At 49.8% G+C, this 15,613-nt stretch overlaps 1 long non-coding RNA gene across 2 annotated transcripts in view; it reads left to right on the plus strand.

Annotated features, from left to right (window-relative positions):
- Nucleotides 1-15,613, plus strand: part of LOC144175980 (uncharacterized) — a 224,955-nt gene that overhangs the window by 200,229 nt on the left and 9,113 nt on the right. For both annotated transcript variants that reach the window (XR_013323738.1, XR_013323737.1), the window contains exon 5: nt 12,354-12,636. This is a non-coding gene — a long non-coding RNA (uncharacterized LOC144175980). The remainder of the gene's footprint in view (nt 1-12,353; nt 12,637-15,613) is intronic.

Raw genomic sequence — 15,613 nt, forward strand, 5'->3', positions numbered from 1 at the left:
TGGAATAACGTCCCCATTAGAATGCTGGTGGACACGGGATCACCCGTAAGTGTCATTCCCGAAACGGTCTTCCGGAAGTACAAGGCGATGTGGCCACCATTACGGAACACGCAGCTACGGCTCTTGTCTCTTGGGGGAACTTCCAGTCGTCGGACAACTTAGTATGACCGCTGCGTGTGATGGGAAAGATGTCGCTGGCACAGTCATAGTCGTCGGCAGCTCGGGACCATCCTTGTGCGGCAGAGATACAATCAAGGCGTTCAACGAAGTGGGCGTGGCAATGTTGTCTAATGTGGTCGCGAGTGTGCAACCAGTCGAGGTAAAAGCGGCCGGAACGAAACTACAACAGCTGCTCAACGAGTACGCCGACGTGTTCGCTCCGGAGCTAGGCCTCTGCAAGGGACCACCGGTGACGTTTCAGCTGAAAGAAAACGCGTGTCCACGATTTTTCAAGGCCCGCACGGTACCCTACGCCTTGAGGGATAAGATGTCGGACGCGCTAGACCAGCTGGTTGCCCAAGATGTCCTGGCACCGGTGAAAACCGCCGAATGGGCGACACCAGTAGTACCCGTCGTAAAGGGCGATGGTTCTATTCGAGTGTGCGGAGACTTTCGCATGACAGTAAACGCAGCAACGCTGATGGAACGTTACCCGTTGCCTCGAGTGGATGACATCTTTGCCAAGCTAAACGGAGGGGAAGTCTTCACGACTCTGGACTTACGTCAAGCTTACAACCAGTTACCGTTGGATGAAGAGGCCAAGAAGATGACAGTCCTCAACACGCACAAGGGCCTGTTTTGTTTTAACCGGCTGCCTTTTGGCGTAAGTTCTGCTCCGGCCATATTCCAAAGGCGGATGGATGGGCTTCTGGGCGATATTCCTGGCGTGCAAGTATACCTGGACGACATTATCATCGCGGAGAAAAGGAATGACTTGTCCAGGCTAAAACAGGTCCTACAGCGACTTCGGGAGTACGGTCTCCGACTTCACAAAGGAAAGTGCAAGTTCCGGCAAGATGAAGTCGCTTTCCTAGGTCATCGTATTGATGCTAAAGGCCTGCGGCCAAAGGATGACAACATGAAAGCTGTCATCGAAGCCCCAACACCCACATCGGTGAGTGAGCTGAAAGCCTTCCTGGGCCTCGTAAACTATTACGGCAAATTTCTGCCAAATCTCGCCACCGTGCTGGCCCCGCTATATGCCCTTTTAGCTAAAGGGACCAGGTGGCAGTGGGAGCCGAAACAAGAGCGAGCATTCCAAACAGTTAAGGAGGCAATTGCGGCTTCCAAGTTCCTTGCTCACTTCGACCCTGATAAGCCACTACGACTCGAGTGTGACGCGTCACCTGTAGGCATTGGGGCTGTTTTGTCTCACCGTGTCAACGGTGTTGACTACCCCATCGGATTCCGGTCACGGACACTTACAAAGGCCGAGCGCAATTACTCCCAGTTGGAAAAGGAAGCACTGGCTCTTGTCTTCGGCGTCGCGCGGTTTAAGGACTACTTGTATGGACACCGATTTGTGTTAGTGACCGACCACAAACCGCTCACTGGCTTATTCAATCCAAGTAAGCCGATTCCACCGATGGCTGCAGCGAGAATCCAGCGTTGGGCCTTATTTTTGGGAAATTATGACTACACATTACAGTATCGCAAGGGCAGTGAACATTCTAATGCCGATGCCCTCCGTCGTCTGCCATTGCCAGCCACGGAGCCACGGGACGACTGCCCCGACGCCTGTGTTTTGTATACCCAAGGCCTGGAAGAAACGGCGATATGCGCTCGCGACATTGCACAACTGACTGATCAGGACGCCATCCTCCGGAAGGTGAAAGAGTGGATTGCAGAGGGATGGCCGTCTTCCCTCCCACAGGGTCACGAACACCTCCGTCCGTACTTTAACCGGAGAACGGAGCTAACCACTAGCCACAATTTGGTGTATTGGGGACATCTCATTGTTCTTCCCATGGCTGTGGCAAAACGCATGTTGCGTCTGCTGCATGAGACACACCCAGGAATGACATCCATGAAAAGCATGGCCCGAACCCTGTTTTGGTACCCGGGTTTGGATGGTGACATAGAACGGCTCGTCAAATCATGCGGTACATGCACGCAGGCCTCGGCGATGCCACCCGCCCAGATACCTTTGGCGTGGCCAGACACCGGCGAAAGATGGAGCCGACTACATGCAGACTTTCCCGGTCCGATAGACGGCCAGATGGTATTGCTTGTGGTGGACGCCAAAACAAAATGGATGGAAGCAGTTCCTATGAAAGTTGCCACAGCGCAATCAACGGTTGATGCCCTAAGGTCAATGTTTGCACGCTTTGGCCTTCCAAAAACTATCGTTTCAGATAACGGACCGCAATTTGTGAGCGCTGTCTTTCGCAAGTTTATGGCCCGAAACAGCGTGCAACATCTCACAGCTGCCCCGTATCATCCACAGTCCAATGGATTAGCTGAAAGAGCGGTGCGCACCCTCAAAGAAGGGCTAAAGAAAAACACTGGAATAGACCTGAAAACACGCATATCTCGGTTTCTGTTCCGATATCGCCGAACGCCTATCAAGGATGGCAAGTCCCCGGCGGAGCTATTACTGGGATATCAGATCAGAACAAAAATGGACTGCATCACATCGGACAAGGATAGGGCAGACATCCAACCCAGAGCGATAAAGACTAAGTTTAATGCCGGTGACCCCGTCTGGATGCGAAGTTTTGGGTCAGGTCAACGGTGGATTCCCGGAGTTGTGCGCAGTCACCAGGGCTCCCGGATGCTTACGGTTGAATCGGGACAGGGACTCCAGCGACGGCATCTGGACCAGCTGAGGAGTCGGGCTGAAGAACAAGACTGTCGCTCGGAAGACGTTAACCAGCAGGAACCCGCCGCCGAGAGTACCCCGACCTCATCGCAGGTGGACTCGACTTCATCTCCCGGTACTACGACCTCAGTGCAGGACAGCCCGGAAGCAGCCGAGGCGGGAGCTGGCCATCCGCCAACTTTGCGAAAATCGACAAGGCTCCGACGGGCCCCTGACCGCTACGGCTTTTCTCCTGAACGCTTTACCTATTAAGTGGGGAAGAAATGATATGTCGTCATCATCATCATCACCAACAATCAAGGGATCATCATCATCAGGATTTGTGCTGCGTGGAATAAAACCGGCTTCCATCTTGCCATGTTGTTCGTGGCTGGTGCTCTAAGTATTATTCGCTCGGAAGCGATATAGCACCGACAACCCGTGGGCTGGCCGTGCCTGGAGCTTGTGACGCGCTGGGCGAGAGAGCGCGGGTCCGGATTCACCTGGAGGTGGAACCCTCCGCTCACACCCGCTGCTACGCCCTCGAGCCGTGACTCATCGGGAAGGTCGACGATGCGTGCCCGACGTCCCGCGTTTAGTTACGACGGGGCCTAGAACCGGTCATCGAGCCAGCATCGCCGTGACGTCCTCGTCGACTCCGCATGCATCGGGACTTCAACACCTCGAGGGGCTGCGACAAAACCCCGTAGGACGTTTGCTTTCTTTATTGCGGACATTACCGTTAGCCTCTTGCCTTTTTAACGCTGATTTCTTTCGTCTCGCGTACTTGCTTTCGTGCCCTAACTTCTGCTTCTTTCGTGTCATGCATAAAGTAACGTTTTCTCGCGCACGCACTGGCCACTGACTCGTGACTTTTAGGCCAATCCTTTGCCCATTCATTACAAACAAACAAACAAATGCCGAGAAACAGACGCACTTACCATGTAGCAGTAAAGAAGCTGTAATACCTATTGTCACGCCCCAGCCTTCAAAGCACGTAGTTAGACCTAAAGGTGCCAGTAAGACACAATACCACTTTGCTTAATTTAAAAGAACTTAGCGTCAGTACATTGTTCAGATCCATTCCAGCCACAAAGGACGTCCTTAAACCAAGCAACCGCAAGCAATATTGAAAAAGGTTGAACTTTAGCCCTACAGTGACGTGTTACGGTCATGACTGACGTCGGTGGGCAGCACAAAAAAGATTTTAAGTCCGTTAAAGGCACGTAAGCATTCTAGTAATGCGATCAAGAAAATCTACAGCCGATCAGTCTTGTTTACTAGTGATGGGTTAGTTCCACAGTCGCCAATCGCATGAACATGAATCTTTGACGTCATGGAAAAGTGCCTGAAAAATTGCTGGGGATTACTTACTACTTCACTCGTTTTCTATATTTGTTCGAAGTTTTGAATGACATTGGTATTATGATATTATGATAAAGCACTCTTTCCAACGAACTAAACTTCTATTTTGTTTTCATGACCTCGTGCTCCGGAAGTTCCCCGGAAAAGTGCTCCGGAAAAAATTTACGAGCGCGTTTCAAGAGGCGCTAACAGTAGTGTACTTACCTTCACTTTACGTGCAGCCAACGGTGTCTAGAACCATGCATTTATGGTTAAGTATTCTGCGCCAGTTTGTCCTTATGTCAACGTGTTGCTGCCCAAGTAAACACTGCAGTTTTCAAAATGTCGCCGAAGAATCTTTATTGATTCATTGATTATGAGGTTTAACGCGCCGACGCTACACAGGCTATGATGCGCGGTAGCGCCATGCTCCGGTTAAATTTTGACTACCTGGGCATCTCTAACGTCCGACGAAATCTCGGGCACACCGGCGTTTTCGCTTTTCGTCTCTATCATAAAAGCGGCCGCCGCAGCGGGTGATAGAACCCGCGACCTCGGGCTCAGCCCAAAAAGTATTTATTTGTGCAGGTCTTAGATCTTTTAATTTTGTACGCATTGTTAAAATTTATTTTTTGTTCTGAAGCCTATAAGTTTAAAAATTATTCGTCTTATTTGGCGCTCGTTGTGTTACCCGTCTCTTTGGCAGCTTATAATGCTGTCGCACGTACCTCTAGCTTATATGTTGTCACTTTCGTCACCGAAACAGTGAGCGCGTGTAGATTTTCACCAAGGGCATCCGGGGTGCTATGTATTACTAGGTCATTTGCCTGAGATGTGTTTTAAATCAGCATTTTATGTCGACATCGTCAGCGACGCTATAATTCTTTCTGAGCGTATTCTCCAGCTCGTGCCCTTAAGCAGCAATGTCGCCACTCGATGCGGCCAATGTCTTTACTTCGGTTCGTCGTTCATCAAATGCAGTAACGTTTGCAGGGAGACCATTGATTTTTCGAATATTGCCTGTTTTACTTACCTATAGGCCTGCCAACATGCGTTGGGCCTTTATCACCTTCTCAGCCAGGATTGCCCATGATATCTCTGGAAAGCAACAGTAATGAGCGTCTGAAAGTCAACCTTGGTCCGGGAACGACAGAGGAAAACAATGATCGCTTCTAGAGCACTCCTTGTCGTATGCGCTACGTACCTTCAATGTGAACACAACAGCGTATCAGTTGCAATCTATGCGGCCAATAGACCCACTGAAGAGCCCATTCTTGTTTCGGTTGTATAGGTCACGAATGCCATGCAGAGCCCGGTCACGTAGGTTTCCATTCGGCAGTGATCGAGCTAACGCCCCGTTGATTTATGTGCGTTGGCGCACCTTAGTGACATAGAAGACGGGACCCCGTGGCTGCAATTTACTTGTCATGGTCGAGCTGTTTGAAGTGACCGCCACGTCGTGGTGACAGGCTAATACCATCGCGTAGGCAGTGTCTACCGGAAAAATCGGCGATCTCCAAGGGGAACCCGACAACGTAGCAGCTGCGCCTCATGCCACAACCTAATCCGCATCTTACTTAGGTTTTTATTCATTCTTCATATTTTCACGGTACACCCTGGTGGTCTGTCCCTCATAGCGCCATGATTGACCTTCGACGATGGCAAGGAAGTGGTAGGCACCCGCAGCCTGCGCGGCCACTCTCATACCCACCTCGTAAAATTGCCGGTAGGTCAGTCATCTTTCTTTACAAGGGTTCTTCTCATTGGTTCTGCCCCCACGTGACAGCTTTGGGGCAGTGTGCGGGTTTGTTAACTTCATCACCCTAGCATCCCACCATCTTGGCAAGGACGCAATTGTAATGCACAATAGCGTCATAATCCCCCCCCCCCCCCCATCCCGACGAGTACAAAGCAGCGCTAGCCACTCTCTAGTCTTTGTCGGTGTGCGGTCATGGCGGTTTCGGCATCGACCACCGATGGGCTCGGTGAAAATATTTTCTGGGGGCCATTCATCGGACCGGGCAGGATTACCTTGTGTGTGGCAGAGTCTGACGGCTGTGAGGGATATGGGAGAACGCATTTGGAAACGCGTTGCCACGTCGCCTAGCCAGCTCTCTTGTTACCGTGAACCTATTGTTGAACAGGACACAAATGTGAAGTCGCAATACTTCCATTCCCTCCTTCTCTACGATTGGACATTTTGGCGAGCTGTGCTCAAGATGAAATCTTGTGTCGAGATTTGCGGGCTTTAAGCTGAAGTTGGCTGTCTCTGTGGATATCAAACATAGCCGAAAATAATACCGTAGAAACTAGCTTATAAGTTTGTCATGTGACCACGGAAAAAAGCATAGTGATCTGGAAACCTATCACACGAACATGTCGTTAGTACCACAGATACATGCTGCTAAACATTAAATAGAGACCTAATCCGTGATTCAAACGCAGTATAAGTTTACTATTTGTATTTTCAGGCTACAAAACCTCCCCGATACAAGTTTGGTGCTTCTTCCGGCCTTGACACTGTCCTCATCACCGAAGTGGCGGCCGTACCTTGGCAAAATGTCGAGTTAAATTAACGTTCAAAGCCAAGAGTGCCCAAAGTCTACCGTGGCACTCCCAAGACGTTCGCGACCCGCACCTTCTTCCTTTTCGGTTCCTTGTCGACTACCCGCCGAACGTCGAGTTGGTCTTCAAGCGAGCAGTGGCTGTCCGTTTATTTTTTTTTTTTTTTTTTTGACGCCGTGGGCATGCCTTGCGGAGGCAAAGTCGCAACCATTGTCAGCTCTGGCCGAAAACAAGTGCTGCCAGTGTACCGATGTCTACAGACGTGGTAACCAGTACCATTCCTGTAGAAATAACGTAAACCTGCCGCTGTGGCTCAGTGGCTAAGGCGTTGCGCTGCTGAGCACAAGGTCGCGGGCTCGATTCCCGGCCGCGGCAGCCACTTTTCTGATGGGGGCGAAAAGCAAATACGCCCGTGTGTACGAGATTTCGGCGCACGTTAAAGATCCCCAGGTGGTCAAAATTAATCCGGAGACCTCCAATACGACGCGCCTCATCGCCTGCGTCGCGTCGGCGCGTGAAACCCTTCAATCAATCAATCAATCAAAATAACGTAACGACAACTGTGACGGTGACAACGGTGATGATGCTCACGGGTGTTCAGCCGTGCGCTTTCGTTTCTGTGATCTCGGTGGCCGACCAACCGCGATCATTGGGGAAGACGCAGGTCAGGGTTTTTTAACCTCTTCTAGCCAGAACTTTATCTAAGCTACGGAGAAAATATATTTCCTATCACTTTTGATAGTCTGCTTATAAGGAAGCCGCACAAGAACTTTCACACATGCCGGGTTTTCAGAAGAAAGATATGGCTATGCCACAAAAACAAAACACGAGGTCATAACAGAGGTCATAATAAAGGTCATCAAATTTACCAGTACATGGCAAATTTATTCAGAAACAAATTCTTTACGGAAACTCCGTGTGCTTTTCAACAAAGTACATAATGTGGCGACATTTATATTGCAATCTAAATACTGGCATTCCTTTAGCAAATACGCGCGTGAATGGACGGCCACAGAGGAATGGTGATCGTTGGAATAGGTCGAAGGAATGGGAGAAGTAGCATTACATACCCCCCTTTACTGAAAGTGGGGTATATAATGCCATTTGTTTCATATGTTGCCACCAATGTGTAGATTACATCTGAGGGCGGGCGTTGCAGCTACCCACTGCGGCCTGCAAATGTTGTGATGCGAAATCGCGACAGCCCGTCATAACAGGTTAAGCAAAGCTTTCTACCTCTACCTTCAGACGGTTCTTTCGTGGCGTGCGGGACAAGAATCTCGCAACGGCGCTGGGGATTACTAGCACGCTTTTCACTCACGGAGCACAGTGTAGATGGGGCGGCGATCGGGCGCTATTACCCAGCGTTCTCCTAACGCAGGTCACTGCTCAACCGGCAGGCGCGTCGGCGAGACGGCTGTGTCGTCTGCTTTACTACAGTTTTGGTTTTGTTTTGCCGGTGCTTCGCGTCCATTGCGCGCTACCTGCGTACGGCTTGATTAACTTTTTCTAGAGCACCTGCTGGGTAACGCGGACCGATGGAAATAAGTGGGCGTATGGGACATATACTTTAAAGGGGTCCTAAAATACCCTCCGCCGATGCATGGACGTACATGTAACCAAATAAAGCAATGTATTAGCAACCTCCTCCCGTAAGAATTTTGTTAAAGCGATGAGTATTAGCTGAGAAATCGTAAATCAAAAGCAGCGCATTATTGTTGCGCCGCATTTCCTCCTCCTTTCAACTTTTTTTTCGCTGTTGACGGCGCGCCCCTTCCCTCCCATGATGCTGCGCCCCTCAGCGGTGACGCACTTCCGCTATTGCGCTCCTCAGACTGCGGTCTGCTACAGGCAAGCTCTGTTGGCTTTTTAATCTTTGTTTACACCATGGATCCCTACTCCACTCAAGGCTGGAATGGCGAATGAAAGACCTGGCCGCATGTGTGCGGCCTGGTCTTGCCCTTTCGCGGTGTACGTTGCAGCAGTTGCTATCGGCGGCACGTGACTTTTTATCGCCGGCGAACTCGCAGCCGCACGGGGAAGATCGTGCGCTCGTTTACTTTGATGCACCGCGCACTGTTTATCCAAAAAGCGCCGGCTCACATGTGGCCCCGCTGGCACCGCTGGTGCCGGGTCTTATTTTGCGGCGGTGGTAATTCCTACCGGCGGCATGTGAAAAATACATTTTAAACCGATACAGAACCCGTGCACAAAACGCGCCGGTTCGGATCGCTTTATCAGTGGCTATGAACGGGAAGGCGCAGAGCAAACCAGCGCCGCACTCGAGCAGCGTGCACCCGTGTTCTGACAAGCTGCACCCATATCTTGTGAACGGTAGTAATAGAGAGTTTTAGAATAACGTACACCGCCGTACATTAGCGAGCGCTATTTTTTGCATCGTTCGTACTGCGCATGCGGCGTACGTGAAGACGCTGCTGCGTTTAAGCGACGAAAGAATAGCGGACGCTATTTCAGTAAAATAGCGTGCGTACGTGAGGCCGCTTGCGTTTCCAACATGGCGGCAAGTAGCGCGACAACCATCCACGGTTGCGCTCTTGTGTAGAAAGTAATTTGCTTCCGATGAACCAAGTTCTTTGTCCCTTTGTTTTTAAATACGTCGAGTGGTTAGCACGCCGCCCTCACGCAGATCTGTATCGTCGTACATGGCTGACTGGCCGAACGAAGCTTGCAGCTAAGCCAAGCCAGCGATCGAAGCTGTGTGTGTGCGTGCATTGCTTCCTGTATTTTTTCAATGCCAAGCGCATCAGTCCAGACCGGACTCTCTCCCCCAATCGGTAGCCTTCCCAGCGCTTCATCAGGTGACAAGTTCAGCTTGGGGCGACGCGTGGTGGAGAGCGGCAACGTTGGCAATACATGCTCCGCCGTGGCTCTGAACTTTCTAGCGCTATCGCGAGCGCCATTTCTTTGAAAATCTCAAACATCGGTTGCATTCGCAACAAGGCACAAACCGCTCTCGAAGTCAGTTACGCTTGCGTGATCCTGTTTCAGCTCGGGGCCCCACCCTGCGACATGTGGGCACTGCAGGCGTACCACTCACTCCCATTGGGAAGCGGGCGATGCGTTTGGCATGTGTGTTGTGGACGCGTTCGTTTCTCGATGAAATGCGACGTTGTGCTTCTGCGGGTGGGTAGTGCTTCCCATGGTCTGGATTATCTTTCTCAAGCGACGTACGACTCAACCTCGCATGGGGTATGTGCAGTGTGCGTGGCTAAAAGCCATCTCGGCTTGTGCGCCAGAGTTAAGTGACTTGTTGTTCGTCCCCGAAAACCACGCGCGAGGTGAGTGCCGAATTTACGACGGGCAGGAGGAAGCAACCCATCGTCTGTCAATCGCGGTTCAGACTTGCAACGCATGTTGTGACGTTGTGTTCGCTCGAAACGCATCTCTGGATTGTTTTGAAGTTGAATAAAATGTATGCGTCAAAACCGGGCATTCGGCTCAGGGCGTTCTCTGCGATTGCACGAAAGTGCCACGGGGCTTCAACGCTTTCTTTATGGAACGTACTCAGGTAAGCGAATGTCCATGTCCTGTTATGGCCGTGTTGCATTCAATACAAACGGGTAAGCGTTTGTTTGCACTTGTTTCGTTTGTCGTAAAATGTCCAAGCACTCCGGCACTCCGCTGGCAGATCAGCCGGTGAGCCGACGCTGAGCAGAAGACACATCTCTTTGCCGGAAGTGCGTGAAAAATTCGCCCAATACCAGGATGTTTACCTCATGACGCATACCTGCGAATCTCTGACGTAGACATGTGAAGATGGCGGCGTCCAAAAACACGCAGGGAAGGGTGAGAAAAGGGGGACAAAGTTTGCAACAAAAGTAAACGAGTAATCCTTGGCGTCATCTGCGTCATCTGCGCGTAAACGAGTAATCCTTGGCGCAGATGACGTTGACGACCCAATCTAACGATTGCGCTAGTTCATTTAGTATGCTCAAAACGCCTTTCAGGGCCCCTTTAAGGATTGGGTCGCAGGGCGGGAAAACAAAATGTAGAGTCCACACACAGGCGTCTGGCCGCTAGGGAAACGCTACCTTTTGTGCACTGCTTGCCACGTATGGGACTCCGTTTTCTAAATTGGTGAATATCAATTCAGTTGTGTTATAAAAGGTATTACAAAATGGGAAAAGAGCAACTGAATCTGATAAATAGCGATTATAAATGTTTCATCAGCTTTCTCGGAATTCTGAAACTTACGGAAATAACTAGTTTAAATCGGTATAAATGGGAATCACTAATCTCACATGCCAAATTGTTCCCGTGTCTGCGCTTGTGCCCCACGGTAATGTATTCATTGTGGTAAAACAGCGCGCAAAAACCAGGACAGCAAGAAAAGGACAACAACACGAGCGCCGAGCTAGCACATCAAAATGGCTAGGTTCCTCTGTATCACACTTCCAAAGACGCGGCCAGGAATTTATACACCCCCCCCCCCCGCCATCTAACACCCCCTAATCAACCCCCAGAAGTATTTGGACACACAATCAAAAAGATTTCACAACCACGGGCACCGTGCCCCGGGATTTGTACACACACCCCCACCAGGCCTCCAACACCTCCACAAGAAGATTTGCACAGCCGCCCCACCCCCGCCCCCCCCCCCAAAAAAAAAAAAAATCGGAATTCTGGATAAACCCCTGGACGCGCCTCTCCATTGTCTTGCCGCAGACGCACAGCCAGGCTATAGTGGCGGCGTCCGCAGCTCTAGCCCGGCCGTGCCCGAAGCTGCGGCGTTCGAAACGCCGCCCCCACGAATTCCACGTAACGGCTGGAAGAATCTCTGGTTTCACACATTGTAGAGGGACGTGTGTGAATTCAAGTGACGTCGCTTGTGCAAGTGTTGTGGGTGTCGTTAAAAGGTTTGCTTTCCAACCACCTGCACAGCGTGGATTGGAGCCAATTTTTTTTCTGCGCGCTCTTATCACCTTGGCTATATGTTTTTCTCTATTTCTGCCCTTTGATTAACAAAAATAAAGCAGAAATCTCGTCACATGACTACTTTTTATTTGTAATATATGGCTGTCTGAGGACATTTTATTGGAGTAGAGCAAGCACGACGTAATAGCCACGAAAACATAAAAGTAAGGAAAGTATAAACAGAGTTCTGCTGTTTGGAAAATGAAGCTTGTTCCTATCACGGCTTCATAGCGCATGCTTCGGAAGAGTGGCGAGATAATACATAAAAATACAATAACCTTGCGCTCATCCTAGCTTCGCATGGGAATCAGCACTATTTATACTATAAAAGCTGTTTACACATACAAGTGTTCCGAACCATTTATTTCGCCTCTATCCGAAAAACAGCTGCATCGGGCAGTGTAGAATCAGCCCTACGTCCTCGCCGTTGAGCTTAGCGGGTGATACGTACTAAGTGAAACTCAGATCAGGCGTAAAAAACTCCATCATGTCGACATGATTCTCAAAAGATACAGTCTACAGGGCCTTAGAAACTTTCATATTATTTTGCGTCTAACTTCTGCTCATGTATAAATGGAAATTAAAATTCATTCAATTTCATAATTAGGCAAGTAGTAGTACAGTTTTCTTAATTCAGCCAAAACTGCAGTCCGAGCAAGTCGACCACGTGGACTATATATAATTTGTTTGTAACTACTGTTTTTTCCAGGAGTTTGAATAACGGAAAACGGTACAACATGACTTGTATGCCTGGAATATGGAAAATTCCATTTCCAAAACCGCTCAGGAGATATACGTGCAATCTCACGCTCACCTGGATAGTCACCCAACAACCAAAAATCCCCATTTACTTCAACGTAAGACTTCCCTTGATAAGTCCTCCCCGAAAAAAGAAGAAGCTTTTTATTTTCGCACTACCTTCAACAAGAATTCGAATGATCCTCCCATACAACTGGAGACCAGATAAACGAACGCTTCGCTTTCGATTTAAGGTGAGTATATTTATAGTTCTGCTTTTAAAATCTCTACTTTACTTTTGTTTTACCAGGCAGTAGTATTTTCTACAAACCAAAAAGATAACAGCCTGGGAAGACGCGTTTAAACCACAAAAAGGCTTTCGCTGTTCCAATTTCAAGTATCTCAGTGCTGCACTTAGTGCGATATAGGGGCTGGGAACTACAGTATCGAGGCACAACAGCATATACGGGAATATACTATTACTGCTTGTATTGACAGATACTGCCAGATAGCTGAGGGGATAGAGAAGTGATACCGGGCTAATGTACAGGCACTGCTCCGCCGCGCTCTTATCACTCGCCGAGTGATTCCAATGGGGCTTCCATTCACAGTAGCATCTGTCAATTGATGGTGTCCAAATGAATGTTTAGCCGGCAGTTTCTCCTCTTCACACCTCTTAAAAGCGCTATTAAATTCTCCATTGTGTCTGCTCATGCGTCCGAATATAGCAGAAATAAATTAACGCATCTCCACGAAGTGACTCATGACGAGAAGGCGAAGCACTGGGGATCCTTCTTATGGTAAATAACCCATGGCATTGCCACTCGAGCATGTAAATGAGTGACAACGCATGTTTACAGTATTATTCCAATGCAATCCAATACGATACAATTCCATTTATTCCAATCCAATACAACCCAATTCTCCTCGCGCGTGCGCAACATTGTGTACACGGACGTGAACCCACGGACAGAGCGAGGTCCTAAGGTGCTTCGCCCCTAATAAAACAGGCCCCGGTGTCCGTCGTCTTAACCATGACCACCTAATTCTCGACCGCGGAGTCAGCAGATATGCATAATCGCAGTGACATTGTGTGGTGATGCTCTACTTGCACTTTCGTTGAGAACCCCGCATCGGAATCGGAAAATAGAGCCGGTGTTGAGAAAGAAAGCCGCATGACGCACGAAATGCCCACACTGCAGTCCAGTTGCCTGCCAGCACGGATATCAGCACAGGTGCGCCAGTGCCTTGCCCACGTAGAGATTCATTAAGTACAAAATGGAAATAAAGCTTCCGAAAAAAAAAATGTGCGGGTTCACGCTCACACCATTCGAGATAAATTGGCAGCGTTGCAGCAGAATGCATGGATAGCTGGAGACTAGCGATATCTGTCGGCAAGTGGCCGGGCGGCCGAAGGGGAAGGCACTCGCTGAGAGCTCAGCATTTTTAATAAAGCTTGTCCCTTCTCATTCTTAATAAAGCGCCGTGCTGTGTACGTATTCCTTCGTCACTGTTTTTTGAGAGCTTCTGCTTCCACCAAGACCATACCAAAAGACCCCTGCTGGTAGTCATCTTATTTGTGCTGACGACTTCGCTGGTGTCTTGCGACAGGTAGGCTGTAGAACGCTCCAAGAAACAGTACTTGAGGTCGAGGTAATGGTCTTCAGCTGGGTGGGGCACGATACTGATCCTGGTGCTGCCCGCACAAACGCTGTCGCACTCCGGCGCTACTGCGGCGTTCACTTTCAGCTGTTTGAGCCACGACCAACTTTTAATCCCTCGTAAGGAAGTTGTGGCTCATTTGCAGCACCACGTTGTCACACCGATGAACAGCCCAGCCACTCTTTTCGTGTAACCAACGTTAACGCGGCACACCTTACGTTATGGAATCATGCGGACATGTCTTGTACAAGAAAAACAAAATGCGCCGCGAGCAGCCAGGCAGACATGCAGAAGCCGCGGCTGCCTGCGCGGCGCAAGGCTTGTGCATAGGGCGGCGTGTTAGCAACGACGACGAGCAGGTACCGGTCTGGCGGCGCACACTCAGGCTTTATGGCATGCGCGCCATGCCAGTGAATACAATCTATAAACCTCCCCGACAGACTCGTGGAATAACTTCTGCATCGGAGTGCCAGAAAGAGTTTCTGTGGCGGATCCGTATCTCAACTACAATAACCCCCTGTTATAAGAGCTGTCATTGTGGCAACTTATGGGTTTAAACAGAAAGTAGTTCATGATACCGCTTCATGTGTTCCACGTACACAATTTCAGGACCTCGTCGATGCCCGTCCACAGCGGGAGTCACTAGCTCAAGGAGCAAGTTCACGGCCAAGTGCGGCCAACCTATAAGAATTGGCCGTGGAACTTGGGAATGAGTTTTTCACAAAAATCAGGAGTCGGGAATGGCACCAGGAGCCAAGCAAGTGAACGCTGGTTGAATATAGGTTCTGCATGAGACATCGTGGTAATTCTTCTGGCGGGCCTGATACTGAGGCGTCAACATGCGGACGACCTGACGATTCTTCTCAGAACTAAGCAATTCACAAAACTAGGAATGAATGCGCGCAATGTGACTTGAGGCACCAAAGTGTAGGGAAGGGGATGGTTGTCTGCCATGAGCCTTGCGTTCGGCTGCCGGGTTGGCATGCGCAAGTTCCTCTGCGGGAGTGGCCGCCGCGCAAAGCAGTGACAAAGAGTTCCATGAGGGTGGGCAACACAGGCACTACTAGCTGATGCAGGGACAGGACAGGAAGGGTAGGAAACAGGCAGGTGGTCACGGGCATGACCCCGCGGGCCTATGTGAGGGCCCCAAGAACCTGCTCGTGCATAATGTTGCGCACGATCAGTCGGAGTGAGAACGACTACATGGACTCAAGGAATGCTGATGTTCCGTTTCCTTCTCCGCAAATGATGTCCTGAGTGTACGGCCCAAGCAAAGACCGGTCAGAAACAAGTCCCAGCTAAGAGACCTCTTCTGCATCCAGTAACGATGCGAACACACGCTCCTTTTCCAGTTCACCATAACTCTGCCACCTCTGCAACATGTCATAGATGATCTGCGGATTCTGCTTTAGCAGCATTTGGAAGGCGTCTTCCTTCCTAGAAATTCGTATCAAACTAGGCACTGACGACCTCCAAATCTGACTTGAAAGCCAAGACATCCAACCCGTCTTACCGCTTCGTATCTATTCTCCGCACTACAAGACGACGCTAAAATCAACTATGCTTTAG

The sequence above is a fragment of the Haemaphysalis longicornis genome, unplaced genomic scaffold (assembly GCF_048455015.1).
Source record: "Haemaphysalis longicornis isolate Haplotype H1 unplaced genomic scaffold, Haemaphysalis longicornis Haplotype H1 scaffold_3, whole genome shotgun sequence".
NCBI lineage: Eukaryota > Metazoa > Arthropoda > Arachnida > Ixodida > Ixodidae > Haemaphysalis > Haemaphysalis longicornis.